The sequence below is a fragment of the Ceratotherium simum genome, chromosome 20 (assembly GCF_057802395.1).
Source record: "Ceratotherium simum simum isolate JZ-2026a chromosome 20, ASM5780239v1, whole genome shotgun sequence".
Taxonomy (NCBI): Eukaryota; Metazoa; Chordata; class Mammalia; order Perissodactyla; family Rhinocerotidae; genus Ceratotherium; species Ceratotherium simum.
In genome coordinates, this window is record NC_141919.1 from 45,825,757 (window position 1) to 45,852,630 (window position 26,874).

Here is a 26,874-nt window from a genome sequence, read left to right on the forward strand (position 1 = left end):
GACAAAGCCCATTTGTTAGTTGGTGAAAGTTCTCCAGCCTAAAGATGACTTAAACTAATCTATAATGCTGCTTCATTATGTCAAAGTCATTTAGAATTCTGAAGGCACAGATTTGACACTTTTACTAATTAGAAAGTTGTTACAGGTGGCAAATATTTTTGATGTAAATTTCCTTAAATACTCAAGGCAAGGGTGGTCTCACTGGGGAGTTAGGCAAATGTCTAAAATTAAGAAAATAAACGCAACATGGAACTTTCCAGTGAGTTTTGCTTTAGTGAAAAAAGCTTCGGAGAGTTAAACAAATATTTGCTCAGTGAGTAAATGAATGAATGAATGACCTCTTTGTAGTTAGATTCCAATTAAACAACTGGAGAAAGAGAACATATCTGCCACCTCTTAACTTGACTAAAATTAATTAAACATTAATTTCTTATCTGAGATTAACCTCCACGTAAACCAGCTCTTAGAGCTGTTTGACTAATTTATGAAAATCTACATTTAGCCTAAGGTGAGGAGTACCAGTACCTTTGATTTCATTTTTTTCTGGCACTGAAAACTAAAGTCAGTTTCAAAAGAATCTTAATGCACTTTCTTTGGCTGCACAGCTGTTTCTATTCTTTCTACCCTGCTGTGCTGACCTCCAAACCACACTGTTTACATTACTTTAGAGAGTGAATCAGATGCACCGCCTCTGGAGATTATGCAGGTTAAAGAAAAAAATCATTAGGTTTTGCATTATAGAAGCATTATAGGGAACAAGGATTGAAATCATAACATAGCCACAGTAGCCCAGCTACTCTCACCAAATGGGACATGGATCTTGTATGCTGAGTACATGGCATGACCACTGATGCACATATGGATGGCTGTCAAGAGAGAATAAATTAATTGATTATTGGATATTCTGGTCAATTTATAATGTGGCTGAAACATGAAAATTAGTGTTATTAAAATTCCCTTTCAATATTGAATCCATTTCTGGGGTACTTTGTCTATTCTACTTCTTTTGGCCGTCTGTTTTAGAAGGTGCTACATTTTTCTCTAGCAGTTGTCTGCATGCTTGCAAATCTCTGTGGGTATAAAACCCCTTGAGATTACAGTGCTAAATTCATTATAGAATCCCTTTCTTTTGCTCATGGACCTGGTGGGGAACTAGGCGCCGAGTTGAGATCTGCAGTAAGTGCTTTTTGAATTACGTTGGAAAGAGGATTGGGTTGATGGGTCATTCCATAAAGAAAACATGTGACTGAATCCGTGGCATCGTAAAATGTTACAATATGCTCACATTATTCTCTGGAGTTTCGCTGTGTCTTGTTTCATACTCGCTCAGCTTCCTCATACATATTCCATAGCTAAATTACTGTGATATAGGAAGCTGTGTGTAACGTTATCTGAATTAGAAAAAAAAGTAGCAATCAAATAAGGCCTAAGCATAATGAATGCTATTTGGGTGGTACCTCAAAATAAGACTAAAGAACAATTTTAACTGACACAAAAATGTAATTGAGGAATGATATCTTAATGAACGAGAGAATGGGAAAATCTCCCAATTGCTCAAATTGGGCTCAGTAAATCTCTCATAGAATCCCACTGAGAATTAGGACTATTTACATATTACTGTCTATACTGAACTCCATCTCACTTCTTTGGGAATACAATGCTAGGCCTTTCATCAGTCATTTCATCCCTTATATCTGATGTTGATGGTCCCATTGGAGAAGGAGGTTAAGGAAAGAGAACTTTCCTTAGGTTCTAGCTTTGGGTGAGACACTGAATAACTGTGTGGCCTTGGGAAATTCACTGGCATTTTTGGAGGAGATATAGAGTTGGAGGAGATTCCAGAAGTCATCCATTCTGACTTCTCAGCCAACACAAAGCAATCTCTGCTACAAAACCTCTTGTGGATTCAGCTTCAATGTAGGCACTTCTCTGAAGAAAGAGAGAACTCATTATTTATGATATAGTCTATTCTTTTGCTGGACAGCTCCAAAGATTTGAAAGACTTTAATTACATTGAGCTGAAATCTTCTAATATATATCATCCATCAATTGGCACTAGTCCTTTGAAAGACAAGGTTTGGCACATAGGAATCACACTCTATAAATGTTAGTCATCATTATCATCATAAGTGTCATTATAATCCCATATTATATCATCACCCTTGAAAAAAGAAAATCATCCTTGAAAAGCTACTATAGTAGTAGAAAGAACAAATGTTTAGAGTTAGAAGACTTGGTTACCGCAGAAAGGGCATGATCTGCTCACCGCAAGACAAAAGCCAATTGTCAAGAGGCAAGATGGTGGCAGAGAAAGGGCATTTTCTTACAGCTTGCTAGCAAGGGGGAAGATGGCCAACTAATGTCTGAAAGAACCTTTAGTGGGCACAGAATCTTGAAACAGTTATATAGGCCAGTGGATTATAGGGGAGGGGGTTAGGAATGTTGACCATCTGGTGTTACAGACTGGGAATCACCACACCAGATCTTTCAGTTGTCATTGATGATGGCTATCAGCATAGACTCTTTGTTCAGAGGTCATCACATTCCTAAGGAACTCAAAATAAGAAAGTTATCATCTTAACGCAGCTGGGAGGTACACACATAAGCAGGGGTCATAAAATCTCCAGAGCAGTTAGATCTCCTGGAGGGTGCATATCCAGCTGGGTTAGTTAGTCAGAGGTCATTCAAAGTTACAATATGGTTTCTTTTCTACAATATGGCTTCCCTTATGTCAACCTTGTGTTGAGCTGGTATCAACTTCAGGATGAATTCTACCTTCAGTAATTAATCTGTATTCATTCTGAGCCTCAATTTTCTTATTTCTAATATGAGGAGAATTTGCACCTCAGAAGAACATTCTCTGTAAAATGCTACCACTGAAATTTTTTTTCTTTAGATTTTGTTTCTGTTACCATCATTGTGGTTACAATCTTCTCATTGCTTACAACCTCCTTCTTCAATTTACAGACCTGTAATGTAAATTCTGAAATGACAGTTCCCACGGCCCTTGAGCTTCTCTGAGTCACACTTGTGTCCATTCTACCCTTCTATTAGCATTTCTTTCACCATGTTGGTGTTTATTTCTATGACAGTCTGATTGCAAGCTCATTGAGAGAAGACTTTACATCACTGCTTCTTTGAATCAAACTGAATTAGTTTACCTATATTGGAGGATTAAAGTGAAGATCAAATGTTACATTGCTTGTGAAAAATAATTTTGAATAGATGCCATGTCATGCAAAATTAAGGCTGAATTATTGCTATTGGTTGAAGAAAAAGTACTCTCTTAGCAGCTAAAGAAATCATGATGAGGTAGTGAAGAGAAGTATGTTATTTTGAACAGATTTAAGATGGCTTCATAAAATTTTGTGGTTCTGATCCACAAAAGTGATCAACATCAGACAACACACAAGATTTTGCTAGTTCTTTTCAACTTTTAAGGGACCAGGATCTCTCCTCTAGAGCTATGGAATTCTGGAATATTTCCTTCTTTAATTCGTCTAAAGACAGACTATTAATCTCCTCTAGACTCTATAAAAACATCCTCCTTTTGTTGTCAAAGCAAGAACTTTCCTCTTACTTGTTGAAATTCATAATACAAGTTCCTTCAGCCTGACACAATGCCATTTCATTTTTTTCCTTAGGATACTTCAATGCTAAGCATCCTCTAGGACAGGGATCCAGAACATTTTCCTATGAAGGGCCAGATAGTAAATATTTTTCAGGCTTCATGAGCCATAGGGTCTCTGTCACAACTATTCAACTCTGCCATTGCAGTGCAAAAGCAGCCATAGACAATATGTAAGTGATGGGGCATGGCTGTCTTCCAGTCACATTTCATTTACAAACACAGGCAACTGGTCAGATTTGGGCTACCGGCCTCAGTCTGCCAACCCCTGATCTAGCACATTACAACTTAAAGTGCGGTTTGCAGACTATAGTGCCCGAGTCGCCTGAGTGGGAGCCCATTAGAGATGCAGAATCTCAGGCTCCACCCCAGACCTACTGAATCAGGATCTGCATTTCAACAAGATTTCCAGGTGTTTCACATGCCTATGCAAGCTTGAGAACCATGGCTGCGCATGAATAAGCCAGAGGAGACATCTGGGAGTATATTGCATCGTGCTTACTGGGGTGGCTGCCTTCTCAGAATGCAACTTGGGGGCCTTTTTCAGCCTCTCCTTCCTTTGCCAGTTTTCTTCCCCTGGAACGTTCTCACCCACCAACCACATGCTCTGCTTCGGCTGTTAGCTTGCCTTGCCACCTCCTCAGCCTGGCAGCTGCTCATTCCCCGGTTCTCTGTGTCCTCAAGGGAGGGCGTCGGGAACTCGTCACATGGAAAGGGTTCGACTTGAAGCACTGTTCGCTGTACCCACTGTGACTTGTGGATTTACGGGGGTCCCTGCCCACCCACCCTCTTCTCTGTACCCACCTCTCCTTTCAAGTGTCGATATAAATGGGAAAGGAAGCCCAAGGCCCTGAGGCCATTTCCCCTTCCATATTATGATACTAAAGAACCTACACTATCGATGAACACTTTTCAGTCAAATAATCAAGGCAACAAGAAGAAAAAATTCTAAGAGTGCTGGGGAGCAAAGCAAATGAACTGTTCCAGCATTTTCTTAAACAGAACCCAGAGGCCTTAATTATGATGTATGTTTCTTCAGGTAAGACTTTCAAGCAATTTGGAACAGGCAATTATGTAATTTTCCTGCTGTTCCCTGCCCCCTTCTCTTTTATCCTCCTTTATTAACATAGAGACCTATCGGAATGAAGTGGCCCACACACAACTTTGGGTTGAATCAAGTGGGTGGAAGTTGATTATTCAGCCTAGAAATCTAATTACAACTCCCCACACTCGAGTAGCCCACTAGTCTGCATTAGCTTTTCTAGGGTGGAAGACGCGCTCTGCTGGCCCCTGCTCTCATCAAGTGGTTGCCCATCCCACACTTAAGTGTATCCGGTGACAGACAACTTGTCTACCTGGAGCCTAGTGGCTCATACGTGGTGGATCCTCAATAAATATTATTGAAGACGTGTTTTCTTCCAGGGCAGTGCTGACATTTTACTGAAATCTCTTTTTCTGTAATTCCTACCCATTAATCTTTCTACTCTCTTGTGAAACTCTAGTGTGGGTCCTATAAAAAAAAAATTTTTAAAGAAAGTTGTAATTTACTGTGCCTGGCACTGTACATTCATTTTCTCTTTTAATCTTCACCATAAGTAGTTGCTAATATTATTCCTATTTTAAAGATAAGGAGAGGCGGGCCCGTGGCGTAGTGGTTAAATGCACATGCTTCGCTGCTGGCGGCCTGGGTTCGGATCCCGGGCGCGCACGGACGCACCGCTTGTCAGGCCATGCTGTGGCGGTGTCCCACATAAAGTCGAGGAAGATGGGCACGGATGTTAGCTCAGGGCCAGTCTTCCTCAGCAAAAAGAAGTGGATTGGTGTGGATGTTAGCTCAGGGCTGATCTTCCTCACACACACAAAAAAATAAAAATAAAAAAATAAAGATAAGGAATCTGAGGCTTTCAGAGGGTCACTTGTCTGAAGTATTACAATTAGAAAGTGTGGAGGAATGGAGATCTGAATCCAGGTGGTATAAGTGGAAAGTAAATGCTCTTAACCATTTACAATACCCTAAGTCTCATAATAGAAATAGAAATAATAGAAATTATAATAGACATTTAGGGTCTATAGAGTCCTCCAATGATTAGCATTTACCGCAACTTGCAAGTACACCCAGGTGCAAAGTGAGTCAGGGATCCTTGAGGCCCGTGCACAGGAAGCTATTATGCATGGTCATCAGGAAAGGCATTGAAAGCTGATGTTGACATCCTATTAGTCCCACTAAAGTGCAGCAATGCAAGAATCCCTCAATTTGTCAGGGGTCCCATTACAATTAGAAGCATTGCTCTGGTAAACACAGAAGTAGTGGTGGTTCCCTGCAAAGGTAGCTGGTAGAATCCCAGTGATCACCTTTCACTTCCTCCTTGATAGTGAGGTCTCCAGGCTTCTCACCAAAGCCTCTAATGCAGTCCCAGGATTGCCAGCTGCCTTCCTTGGTGTGAACAATGTATTAATGGCATGAAAAATTGCAGCTCACAAGCCGTTCCTTGAGCAGTTGTGGTGACAGGCACAGGCTGCTTTTGCCACCATGGAGGCAGGTATCCTGGCAGAACACACAGTTCCTGAGAATTAGAGTTGCCTGGTTCACCTCAAATGCAAGGAAATTGACATTCTGTTTGAATTTCTGTGGTCATAAACCTGGACATTTGCCTGGAGCCCTGCTGTTTCAGGCAGTCACTGAGGCCAATAAAGCTGGGAGAGAGGAGACTGAACAGCATCTCAGCTACTCTGCAAAATCAAACCTGAAAGAGAGGTGAAAAACAGCACATGGTTTTTTCTCTTCCTCTGATTGATAATGACAAGAAATCACTATTTATGGGTGTACATCACAATAGTTGCCTTTCTGGATGGTGGAATAAGAGACGTGAAATCATTTTATGAAGTTCACATGTTATACAAATGCAGGGCGGATGCTATTGTGGTTATCACTGGATTGGCTTCTAGCAGAAGAGCAAACAGGAAGAAGAAAGGAAACAGTGTGTTAGAAAGACCAGAACGTACATGTCAGCTGATAGCACGTTCTGTCTTGAGTGTCACGTGTAAGCATGGTTTTAAGAGTAGAGGAAGTTACCACTATGATTTAAATCCAATTCAAATCAGGCTACGATAAAGTGCAGCATCCACTTCTCCTTGGGGGACATACCTGTCACTGAAACAAGGTGTTTATTTCAGTCTATTGGCCTCCCTTAGACAGTGTCTAACTTACCTAGTTTTCTCACAATTCCATTGCTGTCCAACTGCCCTTCTATGGAGACTTTTAATTTAGATTCATTCAATTACTCAAGAGATATTTATTGACCACCTACCATGTGCCAGCCACTGGTCTACAGACAGGTTCACAGAGAAATAAGAAGGGACACTGCCCTCAATGTCTAGTAGGATGAAAAAGGCAAACACATGCAGGAAAAAAAGTGTTGCAGGTCCTGTGAAGTTACCTGTACAGTTTATAGTTGGAGAAAGAAGGTAGAAGGGATCAGTCCTTTCTGAGGGATACTGGGGTGGAGGCAGATTAAGACATTCTTCAGCAAGTCCTGTTTGGGCCCAGAGGTGGTTATGGCTCTATAAGGAACTTTGCATGTTCCTGATCTGATCCATTATATCCAATCCAGAAGGTAATCTTGTTTTCCTTAGTGCTAAACATGCATTGAGTACCTACTTTGTGCCAGGCACTATGCCAGGAAGGATGGATTTGGGAACTTATAGTTTAGTCTGGAGGCAGACATAGAATTAATTGTGTCTACAGGAAAGAAGTGAACTCCAGGAAAAAACTAGATGGCCTTCACACATGTTATTGCCTTGTATATGTCTGGAATTCTTTTCTTCAGACCCCTGACCTCCCCTTCCACTTCATGGGACTACATAGTACACTGTCTTCATGAACCAGCGGAGTCATTCCTTGCTGTGCGAGTCATTACCGAGCACCTGGGAGGATTGTACTTCCCAGTTGGGTGTGGCCACATCATAAGTCCTGGCCAATGGGAAGTGAGCAGAGTGATGTGTGCCACCTACAGGTGGAGTGTTCGTATGCTAGTGTCAGCCACTCAGAGCTCTCTCTGTCCCTCTGGGTTAGCATTTGGCACCTTTGGAGTTGATGGCTGTTCTATCAGCCTGCGTCCCTGAGTAACCATGATCAGCAGAGGCCCCTGGTAAACTGCAGTGGACATCTAGGGTCAGCAAGAAGTAAACTTCTGTTGGTTTAAGTCCCTGAGATTTGGCGTTGTTAATTCCCACAGCAGAACCCAGGGTGTCCTGGTGATACACTTTTGGGAAGGCTACCACATTCCACTAAATAGGTTAGGCCTCTCATCCGTATGTGTGCATTCCTCTCTGCACATACTCTTTCATTAAAAAAAAAAATCACACATTATTACATGTTTAACTGGTTAGGCTATAAAAGGAGAGGAATCTACTAGTCTTGTTTATTGCCATATCTCTGGGGCCTAGCACAGTGATTGGCATATGGAAAATAAATGCTTGCTGAAAGACTGAATGAATAAGTGAACAAATGAACTGGGGATTGTTGCGTGAAATCATAACGTTTTTGAAGAGACTCAACTCTTCTGAGTTGAAAGTCTGCTGAAAATCCCAGAGTATGTCAATGATTTTGAAATATTTCTCCCACCTTCTCCTGACTGCTGTTGCTTGGTTTTAAACAAGCTTAAGGTCAAATAATCCTAATTCCAATATGACAAATTATGTGCCCAAAAGAATCAGTTTTATGTGACCTACCTGATGGAAACAAAAGAGATTTCCATGCATTGACCTGGAATTTGCTGCAACCCTTGGCCTACATTGGAGAAAGTACTGTTCCTAGCTGGCTGTCACACTTGGGCCTCCCGTGAGACGATAAGCCTCTGATGTGGACAGTAGCCCACAGACTCCAGACCACCACAGTTCTCTCAAAAACTTGTCTTTGAGGAAGCGACTCCCCTCCCTGCACAGACACAACAATTAACTACAGCAGGTACAATTGTGTCTCGGGAAGATAATGAGGTTTACCTCTCTGCTTGTGTAATTTTGCCTGTGTGTGTCTGGTATCCCAGCTTGGATCTCATCCAGCTCACCCCAGGGAAGACAGGGCTGGTATACTCTATAGTGCTTTAAGGAAGCGGCTGCCTGAGTTAAGAAACCTGAGTTAAGAAAACATCAAAGTTGCTTGAGCTTCAAAACAAGTTAAATTTTGGCAGCCGCAATTTTGGTGGCAGTCTGGGGAGCCCTGTTCACCTCTCTGGTAGGTGAACTAATAACAAGAGAACAAGAGCCACCGCCATTATGTGTCACGTGTATCCCTGAGCCCCAAGTCTTGGCACATCTATTTACATGTGATCCCTTCATTTAGTCTAGGACATGCGAGGCACAGGAGAGGGGGAAGCAGACAGGCCTTCCACCCTGGCTCGTGGTCCAGAGGCCTGTGTTCCTTGAGGAGACTAGACAGGCTGGGATGTGATGCAGCAAATGCCAAGGAGCCCTGCCAATCACATCCCCCCTCCTCTCACCTGCTCTGCTGGCCTCAAGTTGACTTGACAGTCTATTTTGCCTCGGGTATTTTCAGCTTTCCCTCTGAAGCCTGCTGAGCATTTATGCACAGAGGCACTGGCTGCGTGACTGAAGCCATGGCCCGTGCTCACTCCCACCTCTTTTTGTCATGCTTGTTCCAATAGATTCATCTTGTTGCTAGTTTTTGTTTCCCTGACTATGATTGCCCGTGTTCTGCACTGTATGACCACTCATCCTCATTTTCCAGTGACAAGGACAGTTTCCTTTGGACAATTAGGGACAAACACATAAAAATAGCATGATTTATAGACCAGAGCGCCAAGGGGGGAAAAACCCTCCATAACCTCCATAATGTTAATCTAGAGCTGCACTCACAAAGGCAGGAAATGCTGATGTTAAGTTGACCATGTCAATGCTGTTTGCCTACAACTTGGAAGGACAATTCCAAGTTATATTGAAGAACATGCAATAAAGCCGTGTCAGCACGGTACTGAATCCATTTTGGCACGTCTGCAGTGTGTGGGCCCAGCTGGTGAAATCATGATGCTGATGAAGGATGTCAGTTCAAGCCCTGTGTAGATCTGTGTTTCCATGTATCCTATGGCCGGAGACAGAAGGCTTCATCCTGCACTTTATTGCTCAGAGAGGAGCCAGGATGGGGGCGAGTACAGGAAGAAATACACCAGCATGAGTGTATTAAGACCGTGAACACAAATGTGCTTAAGAAATTCAAGCCATATGCCTGATCAATATCCTTGGGCTACATCTCAAATCAGGTTTTTGGATTCTGTTGATTGGAGGCTTCTGTTTAGACTTTGTTTGTGGTTCTGAGCCTGATCCTGTGGAACCACTCAGTCAGCAATTCAGTCCAAAGAACATTTATTGAGTGTTCTCTGTTTGTAAGCCAATGGAGAGAAAAGGACTGGCACATCTTGCTTATCTTTTCTTCTTCTCAGTCCTTAGAGTGATGCTGGGCACACAGGCACTCCATAAATGCTTGTTGAACTTACTGAACTATTATATGGAGAAGGAGGACTCATACCTAGCGAGCACCTACTGGGTACCGGGCATGCTGGGTACTGAGAATACAGTGATGAATGGAACCACCTCTGCCCTTAGGGGTCCATACTCAAGTCTTTCCTCATGGATCTTGGATGCAGAAGATGATCTGGAAAATGTGGCACTGACCTCAGAGACTCTAAGGGCATCTTCAGAATTTCCCAAGTTTATGATTAATGACTTTAAGGAGGTTTGCAGCACCCTTGTCCTATCCATTCTTCTGTACATAGCCTTAATCTGCTGGAAGAAAGGAGAGTATAGGCCTTCAGCATGGACCTAGATATGGCCTGGAAACCTGAAACCTACATCTCATGTTTGCCCTTCCCTTGGTTAATAGATGACTTAGGTTGGGTCAGAGCAAAAAACTCATCAATCAAGGTGGTCTCTCTTAAAGAAGCACCGACTCTCTGCGTTGGGGTTGACTCTTGGGAGCACCTCGCAAACATACCATGGGTCATGCATGTAGACTAAGCCATTGTTGAAAGCTGGTAGTTCTCATGTCTAACTCGGTCACCTTACTGAAAACAGAGCTATAACAGAAGGCACCTGGAAAGCTATGACTGGTCCCTCCTCATGCTCTCCCTAGCATCCATACATCCCTTTCCCATAGAAGTTATCATTGTAGAGCAATAATGTATTGCCGCTTCCTTCTTTACTTGGCTGTGAGCTCCTTAAGGATCCAGACTGCTGTATTTATAGGTGGCCGGGGAATCACCTGGAGGGGGAGCTCAGAGCCGTGATGCTCAGGGCTGAAGCTTTCATTGGGAGAAGGAAAGCAGTTAAAACCTTCTCTTTTTGGGTTGCTCCAAGCTTAAAGGATATCTCTATTTTGATCACATCTCCTGTGATGCGATAAGCTGGGATAAGCCCAGGAGTCTTCCCTCCTCTACTCTTAAAAAAACCAAACAGGAGCCAGAGTGGGTCCTAGGAAAATCATGCAAGAAGAGAGGATCCTGCAGGGCCCCTCACTGCAGTGTTGGGGGCGCCGTTCACATAGAATATAATGTGAATGTTGAGCCCTGGAGCTGTTTCTGTGAGCACTTGCCTCCTCCCTCCTCAGTGGGCCCTCCTGGCAAAGGGGCAGCCAGTCCTCCAGGATAAGAGAGAATATGGGAATTTAGAGCCACAGTCTTAGCTGTGTTTGCACCTGCCTGAGTATCTTTGAGCAGTGACTCTGCCTCAGGGCTCTGCAGTGGGTGCAGTCAGCAGGAAGGACACAATCCTAGCCACACTTACCATCACTTACAATCTTGTCTTCATCTCTTACTCATCTCAGCATCAGTAGCTTCAGGCACCCAGCGCATGGCAGATATTCAACAGATGGCGGCTAGGACTCACTGGATGACTACGGCTCCTTCTACATAATTCCTCTCACATAATTAAGCACAATAAGAATCATAAACAAGATAAGAAGGCTGAAGGCTTAAGGATGTGTGCAGATATTTGCTGCTCACCAGTGGCCTGGATTTGCTGCTTTTGCTCTCATATATCCCATTTTGAGCACTTAAAAAAGAGCATAAACTTTAGAGCCATTTTCTTATTCTGGCTTTTCTGCTTACTACATGTATGACCTTGCACAAGTTCTGAGCCACATTTTCCTCATGTGAAAAATGGGGATAATATTACCTAGCATAGGTACTCAGTAGTTTTTATGCTTATCATTATCTGTCCTCAAAACCTAGATCTTTGTCCTCCTTTGTGCCCAAAAGCTAGTTACCCTTTCTCACCATGTTTGACTTCTTTTCCACAGACTTTTGCTATGAGCATGGCATGCCACTGAATTTCTAGTTTTTATCTGGACGTTCTGGATCTGCACAGTCCAGTAGGGTAGCCACTAACCAGATGTGGATATTTAAATTTAAGTCAAATTAAAAATTTATTTTCTCAGTAGCACTAGATACACGTCAAGTGCTCAGTGGCCATGTGTGGTCAGTGGCTGCCATATTGGACAGCACAGCTATGAAGCATTTCCATCACTGCAAAAAGTTCTGTAGGTCTCTGCTGCTCTACATATTCTTTAGTTGTGACATCTGGACTGTCCCAGATTAAGTCCCTAGGAAATAGACTCTGAGGCAGAGATTTGCATTTAGGTAATTGATTGAGGAGTGGTCTTGGGAATAAATCTGGAAGGGAGGGAGGGAAGTAAGATTAGCCAGAGGGAGAGGCTGAAGTGTGAAGCAGTCACAAAAGGGGTCTCAGTATATCCTAGGGGGAATTCCGAACCTGGGATGGCTCTTCAGACATATCCGGAATTGAGGCAAGGGGGCCAGGCCTCTATAACCCTTCACTGACAGTCATTGGATACTGACTGCCCCACTTTCCTCCTGAAACAGGGGCATAACTTGGGGGAAGCAGCTTTCTTTCAATAAGGGGGAATCCCAGGAAGGGACTCAGCAGTGAGCTGTCAGTTGCCAACTGTACTGGTAGCTGAAGAATAAATGTCTCAGGCCTGAAGGGGCAGTGGGGTGGCACACCATAGTGTCCCCTGCGTGGCCGCATTGGGGCTTTGATGTGCTCTCACTTCTCAGCCTGTTGATACCCGAGGATCTTGTGCTCTGGGCTTCTGCCTCCTCAACCTTTTGCTGCAGCTCTTCCTGTCCAATGTAACGCAACAAATAGGCTATAGGTGAGAGAGTTATTCTGAGACTCAACATTCTGTCAAATGATGGTGCTAATTAAAGCCCAAAGCAAGGGGTGTTGGAGCCATGTATATATGGGGTCTTACCTTCTCACCTTTAAAATGAAAGCAAAAGGTGGAGAGAACAGGACTAACTCTGCTGCTAGGCTAGCATTGGCATCATCCTTCAGTAGTCCAGTGTGGAATGCTAATCACAAACAGTTGTCTTTGGATGATTTTGATTATAATAGAACCACTTCAAGTTAATCTAAGCCAAAGGGAAATTTGTGAGAAGGACACTAGCATATCTCATGGAATCCAAGGGCAGCTCAGCTGGAATCCAGTCCATAGTCTTATTGCAACTATCATCATTAGGTGGAACCACTTTTTCCCCAATCAGTGTGTTCCCACGTGGAAAGACCTCTGTTAGTGTGGGACTCCTGGCTACTTTCCACCCCCTCACTCACTCCTCCTTCCGGGGAGGGGTGACTTATCTAATTGGTGAATTTGGAAGAATAAACTGGACGTGTTTGGCTCAGCCTCTTTCTTCTTTTTGGGATCTATCTGCTTACAAAGAACATACATTCTGCTCTGCTCCTTCATCCCATATGTTTTAAGATGCCTGGAAGGCACCTGCACAGAAAAGCTGTGGGGGTCCAACAGGGACTGTGACTGGGGGGGTAGGTCTGCCTAAAGGGTTATGAACTGGGAAGTCAACTTTACCACATACCTAAGCTATGATCTCCAAGCTGTATCACAAATAAAGTGGGTGTTCTGATCTCAGTATGTATCCTGTGTCTCTCAGTTGGTTCAGAACTTGGGCAGGGAAGAGGAATCTTCGTATTGGGCCTTCTCAAACTCCAACACATCTCTCTTCTCTCCACATGTACTTCAGTTCAGCTTTTTCCGATTTTTCATGCACATGGCAGAAGATGACCATATTCACATCCTTCAGTTCTAAAGCTACTTGAAAACACCAATTTGTAAAGGTACATGCACCCCTGTGTTCATTGCAGCGTTATTCACAATAGCCAAGACTTGGAAGCAACCTAAGTGCCCATCAAGGGACGAATGGATAAAGAAGATGTGGTATATATACACAATGGAATACTACTCAGCCATAAGAAACGATGGAATCCAGCCATTTGTGACAACATGGATGGACATTGAGGGTATAATGCAAAGTGAAATAAGTCAGAGGGAGAAGGTCAAATACCATATGATTTCCTTCATCAAGTAGTAGATAATAACAACAATAAACAAACATATAGGGACAGAGATTGAATTGGTGGTTACCAGAGGGGAAGGGGGGAGGGAGGAGGGTGAAAGGGATAATTCGGTACGTGTGTGGTGATGGGTTGTAATTAGTATTTGGGTGGTGAACATGATGTAATCTATGCAGAAATAGAAGTATAATGATGTACACCTGAAATTTTTACAATGTTATAAACCAATGTTACTGCAATAAACAAAAAATTAAAAAAATAAATAAATAAAGCTACTTGGCACTGGTTGCCTTTCAATCCCAATTCCAAATTCACACAATTGAGTATCTTATTGACTTAACTTTGGTCAGATGTCCATCTTTGGTTGGAAAAACTGTGAAGAACTGGGGGAGTGTAAGTGCACATATTATAGAAATGACCTCTCTGGGTGGGGAAGTAGCTGTCAGAAAGTGAGGTAGTTGTGACTGCTCAAAGCAGACTTTTACACAAACATGGCTGGGGATAGGTATTTTGGACCAATTAATTTTTTTCATTAAGTTGATCAAAAGGTGGTTGTTAAGTCTGTTCTTGTCAGGGTGGTCCTCATGTTTCTGTTGCTATGACTCAACACTCCTTTTTAAGCTGAATCTTAGCTCAGAGCTGTTTACATGCCGAGTCAAGATGGGGCCCTGAGAATTATTCGATTAAATAATATCTTTAATCTGTCTCCCCCAAAGGTCATGTGCTATTGAAAGTTTTGCTGGGCAATTGTGTGAAGGTAAAGGAAAAGGGGGAAAAAGTAGATATTTCTTGGGATATAGTTCAAGCCAACAGGTAATACATTGCCATCCAGAAAGGTTTTCCTATATTTAGAATCAGATATCACTAAGCTTCATACAAATGGTAGCTTTCAAAGGCATTTCAGATCATCAGATAATCTCTTACTCGGATCGTGATGCTCTATAATACAATATGTGGTCAAACCAGAGCATCCTCTATGCCTTTACTTCAGGATAACTCATATTCTCTAGAAACCCAGAGTGAGCTCAAAGGAGGTTCCTTTAATAATCATTCAGGTCACCTGACCTATGTCACGCAAAAGGCAGGATATTGATGATGAGCCACCCTACTGAGAAATTAATCTTCAATCAACATGTGTATGTGCGTCCTCTAGAAGTCACCATTGATATTTCATGTTTTTTTTTATTGTAGAACTGAGGGGCATGTTACATGTCAAGATGAAATCAATGTGAAATTGATGGGCTGAGAGAAATATGGTCTTAAGGGCTTTGCAATTGTGTAACAGTCAAGTTATTCTTTCCCGTACCTTACTAAACTATTTTATTTGCAGTAGCAAATTCTCCACGTAAAATTCTACTTATGCTTCCAACATAACTTTTTTTTTCAAGTGCTCTTAACTTCATCATTATATTTATTTCTATTTTTATTATAACATGAATATATGCACATTTTATATAGCTGATAAAATAAAAAATAAGAAAGATGAAAAATTATTCATAAAATCCTACAACTATAACATTTTAGATTGTTTCCTACCAGTTTACTTAGGCTTTCAAAAAAATATTGAGTTTATTTTGTATCTGTAATTTTGTTTCTGTTTTTTTTCCTAGCTACTATTATAGTAGGCATTAATCATATTGTTATAACTACCCTTAATATCTATAATTTTTAATGACTGCTTAACCATTCTCCTTTTGTTGGATATTTCATTTGATTTCAATTTTTCATATTTATGAAAGATTCCATAATTTATAGAATAGTATTGATGATATTACAATTTGTGTATTAAATGTTAAAATTATAAATATGTATTTTTTCTCCTTCAGACTAATTCCCAGGAGTGGAATAACTGGGTCAATGTTTCTTTTTAATTTTCATTTCTTTTTAATTCAGACCTAAAAAGATTTGCTGGATGCTTGAGAAAAATATGCTCTCTTGGTCTGAGATTCCTCTGAACAAATAAAAGCATGTTCTCTCCATTTCAGTGAAGATGATTAAGTCCCTTTTGCTTTAGACTGTTTTGAGATGCCTCCCTCTCCCTGCCCCATACCCCCCAGCACACACGAAAATGCACACTATTCAATCATGGAAAATGGAAAGTTTCTGCTTATCTTGTCCTGGCTGAGAAAGAAATCTCCTGGCAATTTTGAATAATACAGTTGAAAGGAAAGGAATTCTAAGTGATTTTAAGGTGTTTCTTTTTTCTTTTTCTTTTTCCTCAGGTATGCTATGCACATTTGCTTCTGAAATCAGTGACCTCAAATGCCTGTGGTGTTATCAACACATGGTGGGCCCTCGTAGGATGGAGGAAAGTGCATTGGATTTGAAATCGGAGTATCTGGCTCAGGGCCTGGTGCTCTGCTACCTCTGTGCAGATTTCACAGCAGGCGAGTCCTTCATTTCAAATCCAGGACCTCATTCAGTCCTGATGGTGCCCCTCTGAGTTAGCCATCACCACTCCCATTGTATAGATGGGGAAACCAAGGTGTAGCAGGGTAAAACAATGACTCATGGCTGGCAAATGGTAGACTTTAGGAAGTTCAGCATTCCTGATCCCAAACATTTGCTTTTCTCATTGTCCCAGACTGTTCTTATCACCCATGTTTCACTGGACGGGTTCTCAACCGTGCTGAGTCTTACTCTGTCCCTTTTAGATTATAGATAATTATATCTACCCCCAGGGCTTTTGTGAAGATCAAATGAGATAATTTAAATTGAATGTGCTATTTAAAGTGGAATATAAGCGTTAGGAATTATGAGCATGCTAATGAAAAAGAGGACTAGTATAATGTGTACTTTCATGGTTCATAGTGACTCCTGAAAAGTTTGAAACTTAATTTTTAGTTCCTATTTTCTAAGTTTTCATTTTATCTGTTTTCTTTTTTTTAAGAAAATTTTCCTCTAATAAGTCCAAAGGAAATGAGATGCAAAAATTTTAATATTTGAATGTTAAGGTGTTGGATTTAAGCAAAGCAGGATGTTGGAGTTCTTTTAACACAAGTTTCTCAATCTCATCACTATTGATATTTTGGGGTGGGGTAATTCTTTGTTGCAGGGGTCTGGCCTGTATATTGTAAGATGTTTATCAGCATTTTTGGCCTCTACTCAGTAGATGCCAGGGGCACCCCCCTCTCAATTGTGACAATGAAAACCATATTCAGATCTTGCCAGATGTCCCTTGGAGTGTGTGTGGGTGCAAAATTGCTCCCATTTGAGAACTGCTGCTTTAACAGAATGTCTGTTGCATGAGATACAAATTTTATTCACTGGGATCTTGGTTTGGGTGTTTCTATTCCTTAATATGTCAATTCTGCAAAGGAAACTACCTTCAGCATTTGTTGCCTTGGTCTATTCAAATTTTACAACCTTGTTACTAGAGGAACATCATCGTTTTCCTGACTGCCCAGATAGTTTCCATGGACTGCCAATACCAAGACCTGAGCACAAGATTATAAAAAACAATAAATAAAGAAAAATAAAAATCCACACAATTACAACGAGAAACCTGTTCTGGGGATAACAGCTCCTGTAAAATTTCCCATTTTTATTACAATTTTGGTCTCCGGAATGGATTTGTGTTGTGCCATTTTCAGTTCTCGTTACCATCATTGTCATAACAGGGAATGAGCCAAATTGCAATGCCTCAGATAGTCTGTCACTTGCAATAGTGTGGGGCCCTGCTCTGACCTTCCGTTATTCCAGAGCAACAAGGAAGCGCAATTGCTGACCAGAGAAGATGAAGCGCTCTGGAGGGATCGAAGGCCATCAAGTCCTGAGTGGCTGCATAATTTAGCACTGGGGGTTCTATTCAGCTATCTAAATTGCAGCTGGTGGGTCCATTCCAAGAGCAACATGGCACACAGTTATGTGACATCACTCGGCTGAGCAAAAGGCAGTTCTCATCAAAGGAAAGAGGAGAATAGAAAGAGAGCTAATATTTCTTAACACCTGCTGTGTGCCACTGGGCTAAGAACTTTACATGTGTTTGTCCACATAATCTTCACACCAAACATATGAAGCGTTATTATATCCGAATTTTTACTCCAGAAGTAAAGTAACTTGCCCAAGATCAGGTAGAGCCGGGAGATTCAGTTCATGGCTTGAAAGTCTCTGGTTTTTACTAAAGCTGAGCACTTCCAACCAATGTATAGACATATGACATAATAATCTAATATTAGATTATATTATTGTGTTATGAAATTGATTCAGATATTTAAAACTTCATATGTTATTTTAAAATGTGGCTTGTTGATTTTAAGTAGCAAGGAGGGAGCCCCCATGCCACCTCCAGACTAGTCAGTAAGCAAAGGACGCACGTTAGGGGGTCATGGTAGTGATTTAGAACTTTTCTTCTTACTAAGATGTTACAGGCTACTGGCTTTTCAAAGAACTCTTAAGTCTTTGTGGTGGTGTGCGTGTCAGTGTTGCTCTTTGTTCTTCCTAGAGCAAAGTTTATTTATTTTTAATTACTCTATCCAACAAACATTTATGAAGCTTTGTTATGTGAAGGGAATTGAGGCAGGCACTAGGAATAGGCATAAAACACAGGCCCTTCCCTCCAGATGGCTTACAGTCTTGGAGAGGGAGTAAGAAATGTGTATCGATTTCTATAAAGCATAAGAGATCATTGAACGAGATTCAGAAATGTTCAAATGAAAGAAATGGTGTAGTTCAGAGAAGGGATATACACTCCTTGACTTGGAGATCACAGCACAGAATTTGAAAACAATCAGAAGAGCAACTGCTGAACTGAAAAGAGCAAACTTGTAAAATAGACTTTAGGTAAGGCAAAGGTCACTGATGACTATCAGTTGATGACTCCTGTCACTTTCCAGCCTCCCACCCCTGAGCACCGTGGGCCTTCTTCCTCCAGCCATGGTAGGTTTCCTCACCTACAAACAAGCAGGAGCTTGTGTGTGTCCACGCACGCTGGTATTTCCTTCTGCAATGCCCTGGCCACACTTCTCTTTCCTTCTCTAAATCAAATCCTCACCTCTTGCATGAAATCATTCTTAACTTCTTCGCTAACCACACACCTTTTTCTTTGGACTTGTTCTCTCATCCCATTTCTGCTGAAGGGATTGTCTTAGACAGCCCTACAAACTTGGGAGCCTCTCCCTGCCAGTTAATTGAACAGAGGTTTATACTTGGCCAAAGGGAAACCAGTTGAGCCAAGCAGATTCTATCTCTCAATCACCTGAACTAAGTGACACAGCCTTTCCAATGGCAGTAGAGATGGATCTGGTATGTGAGACTGACAGTCATGTTGGGCCAAGCAGAGGAGTACAGTGGAGAAGGAGAGAAGAAAAGCTAAGAGAAACAGAGATAAGAGAATACATGCAACCTCTGAGAAAACAACAGAAATTTCTGACGTGCCAGGTCTACTTTTAGCTCACAGGGTGCTCAATTGTTCTTATTTCCCTGCTCTAGATTCTGAGAGATTTATAACCTAATACTAAGTTTCTCTTTTGACCGAAACTAATTAGAATGGGTTTCTCATCTTTCCAACACAATGGTCTTGGACCACAGCATCTTGCTGTACTGATTTTCCCATTCTCTAAACTTAACGGTTCACTTACTCTGTGCTAGTCTAAATCCATCAGGTGCCACTTAACACTCTTACTTGGCTGCTTCTGCAGTGTGTGCCCATTTTCCCCAACAGATTGTAAGCTCTTCAAGGGCAATACCTCATACTTGGGAGGCAGTATATTATATGTTATAGTGGTTTAGAGCACGGACTCTGGAGATAGACCGCCTGGGTTCAAATCCCAGCATTACCACTATATCAACCAAGATAGGCTCGAGTGGGGGCCAGCCCAGTGGTGTAGTGTTTAAGTTTGCACACTCTGCTTTGGGGGCCCAGGGTTTGCCAGGTTCAGATCCTGGGGGTAGACCTACACACCGCTTCTCAAGCCATGCTGAGGTGGCGTCCCACATAGAAGAACTAGAAGGACCTACAACTAGGATATACAACTGTGTACTGGGCCTTTAGGGATAAAAAGAAAAAAGATAGGCTAGAGTGTGTTCCATTTACAGACCACCCTCAAATTTGCCGAGACTTAACACAGCAAAGGTATGTTTTTCAGCTAATACTAAATGTCCCACTCAGGTTGGCAGCAGGCCTGTAATCACGATGGTCCCTCAGCAACCTAAGCTGATGGAGGCTCCATTCAAATACCTACCTCAGGGATAATCAGGCAGGGCAAAGCGAACATGGTGGATCAAACGCTGGCTCTTAGATATTCCACCCAGAGGTTATTCAGTGACTTACCTACATATTTCCTTTGCTAACACAAGTCACAAGGCCATGCCTAATTTCAAAGGGGATGAAAGTGCAATTCTATCATGGACCTCTGAGGAGAACTGAAAGATTTATGAACAGCCCTTAAGACTTCCATAACCTCCTGCTACTGGTGTAACTTGAGGCATGTTTCTTAACCCCTTTGTGCCTCAGTTTCCTTTTCTTTTAAATGAGGGATAAAAATAGTACTTACCTGTTGTGAGGGTTAAATGTAATGATATATGTCAAGTGCTTAACATTCTGTCCAGCTCATTGTTAATGCCATACAAGTGTTAGCTGGTGCTGCTTATAAATACTTAAAGTCAACGTGACTTGCTTCATTCTTCTTTTCATCCCAACCTGTGAATCAAAACTCCTAAAGATATCACAGTTGGCACGCCTCAGGGGTGACATCTTGATAGGGTTACTTACTGATCTCCTTTCATCTCTTATTCATGCAGGGATAGAAATTTCAACTAGTAGTTGTTTGTGCTGCTCTCTTGCCATATAGCTTAGCTTTCTTCTAAAAAATCAATTGTAGTGCAGATGCCAGGCCATCACTTCTTCACTGCAGCACCTCTCCCGCCTTCTGTAGAAAACGGCATTCTAAATAACTGTTGATAATCCAAGAGAAAGGAATACACACCTGTTAGCTATTCATTGGGTCCATAATCGCCTTGAGAAAATGAACTTACTACAAGGGCCATGTTGAATATTTGCTGAGGTTTGATTTAGAGATTTTTATTCTTGTTTCCTGAGTTAGACGCCCCTGAATAACTTATCACATCCTTAACACTGCTGGGCAGGAATTCTCTATTGGCTACATTGCTGGGCTCAGCATTGCTTCAGGGGGAAGTCATAGGGTTACCAGCTTAGAGGCCTGATATTACTTTCAGAGTTTGTATTAGAAAGTATTCTACTCAGACTGAGCACTAGTTAGAAAAAAGAAAAAAAAAAAAAAACACTTTAGAAAAGTTGTCCAGAATAAAAAATGCCCTCTATTCTAACAGAGAAGAAATGCGGTTTGGCATCAACAGGGGAGTGGATCAGATGCAGTGTGGCCAGAAAAATGCAGCTTCCAGCCTCATCGCGTGATCAAAGCGAAAGTGTGCTCTTCTGAATAGCTGCTCAGATATTTGCTTTAGCACACCCACCAGGGGGCCTCGCTGATTTTTCTCTCTCTCCAGGAAGGATGGTAAATAGCACTTTGATCCATCGGAGAGTGTCTATTTATGTGGTGCCTCCAGCTTTGTCTCTGTAAGTGCACAGCGTCTCCCTACATTCTATTTAGGGCTCTGCCAAGCCCAAGAGAAGCAGGAGATTCCCCTGGTGGTTTGTGCCCTCACACCCCGCCCTGAACTCAACCTCGACCCCATTTAGCTGGTGACTTTTGCATCATTGCATTCTGATTCCTCGGGGATGTCCCATTCCTCTCTCTTCACTTCTCTTTCAGTCATGTTTCGTAACCTTTCTTCTCCCACCACTTGTCTGGATCTCTACTCATCTTGCTTGGATCTTGTATTTTCCTTGATGTCTTTCTGCTCAGCAGGCAGGAAGTTATTTTGTTCTGTTTCTTGCTGGAGGAAGATAAGGTAAGACTAAACCGGACGCAGGTGTGGGTGTCTCAGACTACCTTCTGTTGGTGGTGTTCTCCTAAGTCTTATAGCAATGTGGTGGATCTGAGCTGGAAGTTAGGACTAACAGTGGGCAAGTCACCCATTGCCTGAGGTTTCACCATGTGCCTGCCTTGGTGCTACTGGTTTACATACAGCATTTTAATTCATTTAACAATCCAACGAAGTGCTTCCCATTACTATCCCTGCTTTACAGATGTGGAAAAGGAAACTTGGGGAAGTTAAGGGACTTGCAAAGGTCATACAGATATGAACCCAGAAAGTATGATTCCAGAGCCTGCCCTAGATTGAACATGTCTCCAACAAAGTCATATGTTGAAACCTAATCCTCAGTGTGAGGGTATTTGGAGGCGGGGCCTTTGAGAGGTGATTGAGTCATGAGGGCAGAGCCTCTTGAATGGGATTAGTGCCCTTATAAAAGAGACCTGAGAAAGTTCTCTTGCCCCTTCCACCACGTGAGGACACAGCGAAAAGATGGCCTTATGTGAACCGGGAAGTGGGCTCTCACCAGATGCTGAATGTGCAGGCCCTTGATCTTGGACTTCCAGCCTCCAGAACTGTGAGGAATAACTTTCCGTTGTTTATAATCCACCCAGTTTATGGTATTTTGTTATAGCAGCCAGAACAGACTAACACAGAGCCCAAGCTCTAAATCACGTGTGATGCTTTAGCCCCCTTGGATCTCAGTGTCTTCCTGTGTAAAATAAAAGGATTCACCTAAACAGGGGTTTCTCAGCCTCAGCACTACTGATATTTTGGGCTGGATATTTCTTTGGTGTGGGGGCTGTCCTGCACGTTGTTAGAATGTTTAGCAGTATTCTTGGCTTGTACATACCAGATGCTAATAGTCCCCCCACTACCTCGCCCAGTTGTGACAAAGAAAAATGTCTCTGGTCTTTGTCAAATGTTCCTTGGGAGGCGAAAGCACCCATGGCTGAGAATCATCAGCCTAAATAATTTCCATGGTACTTTCTAGATTCAGTAGTTTACAGTTCAAAGTGTGCCGCTTTGGTTTCCCTCCCTGAGTTCCTCTTCTTTTACTTTACTTTTAAAATATTTTTTATTGATGTCATAATTGTTTGTAACATTATAAGATTCCAGTTGTACATTATTATTAGTCAGTCACCATATAAATGTGCCCCTTCACCCCTTGTGCTCATCTCCCAACTCCCTTCCCCCCTGGTAACCACCAAACTGTTCTCTCTGTCCGTGTATTAGTTTACATTCCACATATGAGAGAGGTCATACAGTGTTTGTCTTTCTCTGTCTGGCTTATTTCATTTAACATAATACCCTCCAGGTCCATCCATGTTGTTGCAAATGGGACGATTTTGTCTTTTTTTATGGCTGAGTAGTATTCCTTTGTATATATGTACACCACATCTTCTTTATCCAATCATCTGTTGATGGACTCTTGGATTGCTTCCACGTCTTGGCTATAGTGAACAATGCTACAATGAACATAGGGGTGCGTAAGCATCTTTGGATTATTGATTTCAAGTTCTTTGGATAAACACCCAAAAGTGGGATAGCTGGATAATAAGGTATTTCTGTTTTTAATTTTTTGAGGAATCTCCATACTGTTTTCCATAGAGGCTGCACCAGTTTGCATTCCCACCAGCAGTGAATGAGGGTTCCCTTTTCTCCACATCCTCTCCACCATTTGTTATTTTTTGTCTTGGTGGTTATAGCCATTCTCACGGGTATATGGTGATATCTTAGTGTGGTTTTGATTTGCATTTCCCTGATGATTAGTGATGTTGAACATCTTTTCATGTGCCTATTGGCCGTCTGTATATCTTCCTTGGAAAAATGTCTGTTCATATCCTCTGCCCATTTTTTGATTGGGTTATTTGTTTTTTTGTTGTTCAGATGTGTGAGTTCTTTATATATTATGGAGATTAATCACTTGTCAGGTATATGGTTTGCAAATATTTTCTCCCAGCTGGTGGGTTGTCTTTTCATTTTGAACCTGGTTTCGTTTGCCTTGTAGAAGCTCTTTAGTCTGATGAAGTCCCACTTGTCTATTTTTTCTTTGTTTCCCTTGTCCGAGTAGACATGGAATTTGAGAAGATCCCTTTATGATGAATGATGAATAGTGTACTGCCTACATTTTCTTCCAGGAGTTTTATAGTTTCAGGTCTCACCTTCAGGTCTTTGATCCATTTTGAGTTAATTTTTGTGTATGGTGAAAGAAGATGGTCTACCTTCATTCTTTTGCAAGTGGCTGTCTTGTTTTCCCAGCACCATTTATTGAAGAGACTTTCCTTTCTTCATTGTATATTCTTTGTTCCTTTGTTAAAGATTAGCTGCCCATAGATGTGAGGTTTTATTTCTGGTGTTTCAGTTCTGTTCCATTGATCTGCGTGTCTGTTTTTGTACCAGTACCATGCTGTTTTGATTACTATTGCTTTGTAGCATGTTTTGAAGTCAGGGATTGTGATGCCTCTAGATTTGTTCTTTTTTCTCAGGATCGCTTTAGCTATTTGGGGTCTTTTGTTGCCCCATATGAATTTTAGGATTCTTTGTTCCCGTGAAGAATGTCATTGGGATTCTGATTGGGATTGCATTGAATCTGTAGATTGCTTTAGGTAGTATGGACATTTTAACTATGTTTATTCTTCCAATCCATGTGCATGGGATATCTTTCCATTTCTTTATGTCATCATCGATTTCTTTCAATAATGTCTTATAGTTTTCATTGTATAGGTCTTTCACCTCCTTGGTTAAATTTATTACTAGATATTTTATTCTTTTTGTTGTGATTGTAAATGGGGTTGTATTCTTGAGTTCTCTTTCTGTTAGTTTTTCTTTAGAGTATAGAAATACAACTGATTTTTGTAAGTTGATTTTGTACCCTGCAACTTTGCTGTAGTTGTTGATTATTTCTAATAGTTTTCCGATGGATTCTGCAGGGTTTTCTATATATAAAATCATGTCATCTGCAAACAGTGAGAATTTCACTTCTTCACTGCCTATTTGGATTCCTTTTATTCCTTTTTCTTGCCAAATTGGTCCGGCCAGAACTTCCATCACTATGTTGAATAACAGTGGTGAGAGTGGACACCGTTGTCTTGTTCCTGTTCTCAGAAGGGCTTTCAGTTTTTCTCTGTTGAGTATGATGTTGGCTGTGGGTTTGTCATATATGGTCTTTATCATGTTGAGGTACTTTCCTTCTATACCCATTTTGTTGAGAGTTTTTATCATAAGTGGGTGTTGGATCTCGTCAAATGCTTTCTCTTCATCTACTGAGATGATCATGTGGTTTTTATTCCCCGTTTTGTTAATGTGGTATATCACATTGATTGATTTGCAGATGTTGAACCATCCCTGTGTCCCTGGTATAAATCCCACTTGATCATGGTGTATGATCTTCCTAATGTATTGCTGTATTTGGTTTGCCAATATTTTGTTGAGGATTTTTGCATCCATGTTCATCAGTGATATTGGCCTGTAATTTTCCTTCTTTGTATTGTCCTTGTCTGGCTTTGGTATCAGGGTGATGTTGGCCTCATAGAATGTGTTAGGAACTGTTCCATCTTCCTCTATTTTTTGGAATAGTTTGAGAAGGATAGTATTAAATCTTCTTTGAATGTTTGGTACAGTTCTTGAGAGAAGCTATCTGGTCCTAGACTTTTATTTTTTGGGAGGTTTTTGATAACTGTTTCAATCTCTTTACTTGTGATTGGTCTATTCAGGTTCTCTATTTCTTCTTGATTCAGTTTTGGGAGGTTGTACGAGTCTAAGAATTTATCCGTTTCTTCTAGATTGTCCAATTTGTTGGAATATAGTTGTTTATAGTATTCTCTTATAATCCTTTGTATTTCTGTGGTATCTGTTGTGATTTCTCCTCTTTCATTTCTAATTTTATTTATTTGAGTCTTCTTTCTTTTTTTCTTGGTGAGTCTGGCTAAGAGTTTGTCAATTTTGTTTATCTTCTCAAAGAACCAGCTTTTTGTTTCATCGATCCTTTTTACTGTTTTTTTGGTTTCAATTTTGTTTATTTCTGCTCTAATTTTTATTATTTCCCTCCTTCTGTTGATTTTTGGCTTTGTTTGTTCTTCTTTTGCTAATTCTGTTAGGTGTAGTTTAAGATTGCTTATCTGGGATTTTTCTTATTTATAAATGTGGGCCTGTATTGCTAGGAATTTACTTCTCAGGACCACTTTTGCTGCATCCCATATGAGTTGGTATGGTGTATTTTCATTTTCATTTGTCACCAGATATTCTCTGATTTCTCCTTTAATTTCTTTAATCATCCATTGGTTGTTCAGTAGCATGTTGTTTAGTCTCCACATCTTTGTCACTTTCCCAACTTTTTTCTTGTAGTTGATTTCTAGTTTCATAGCATTATGGTTGGAAAAGATGCTTGTTATGATTTCAATATTCTTAAATTTATAGAGGTTTGCCTTTTTTCCCAATGTATGGTCTATCCTTGAGAATGTTCCATGTGCGCTTGAGAAGAATATGTAATCTGTTCTTTTTGGATGGAGTGCTCTCTATATATCTATTAAGTCCATCTGGTCTAGTTTTTCCTTTAAGTCCACTATTTCCTTATTGACTTTCTGTCTGGATGATGTATCCATTGATGTAAGTGGGGTGTTAAGGTCCCCTACTATTATTGTGTTGTTGTTGATATCTCTTTTTAGGTTTGTTAATAGTTGCTTTATGTACTTTGGTGCTCCTGTGTTGGGTGCATATATATTTATAAGTGTATGTCTTCTTGGTGGAGTGTCCCTTTTATCATTATATATTGCCCCTCTTTGTCTCTCATTAACTTTTTTGTCTTGAAGTCTCCTTTGTCTGATATTAGTATGGCAAGACTTGCATTCTTTTGTTTGCCATTAGCTTGAAGTATCATCTTCCACCCCTTCACTCTGAGCCTGTGTTTGTCTTTGGAGCTGAGATGTGTTTCCCGGAGGCAGCAAATT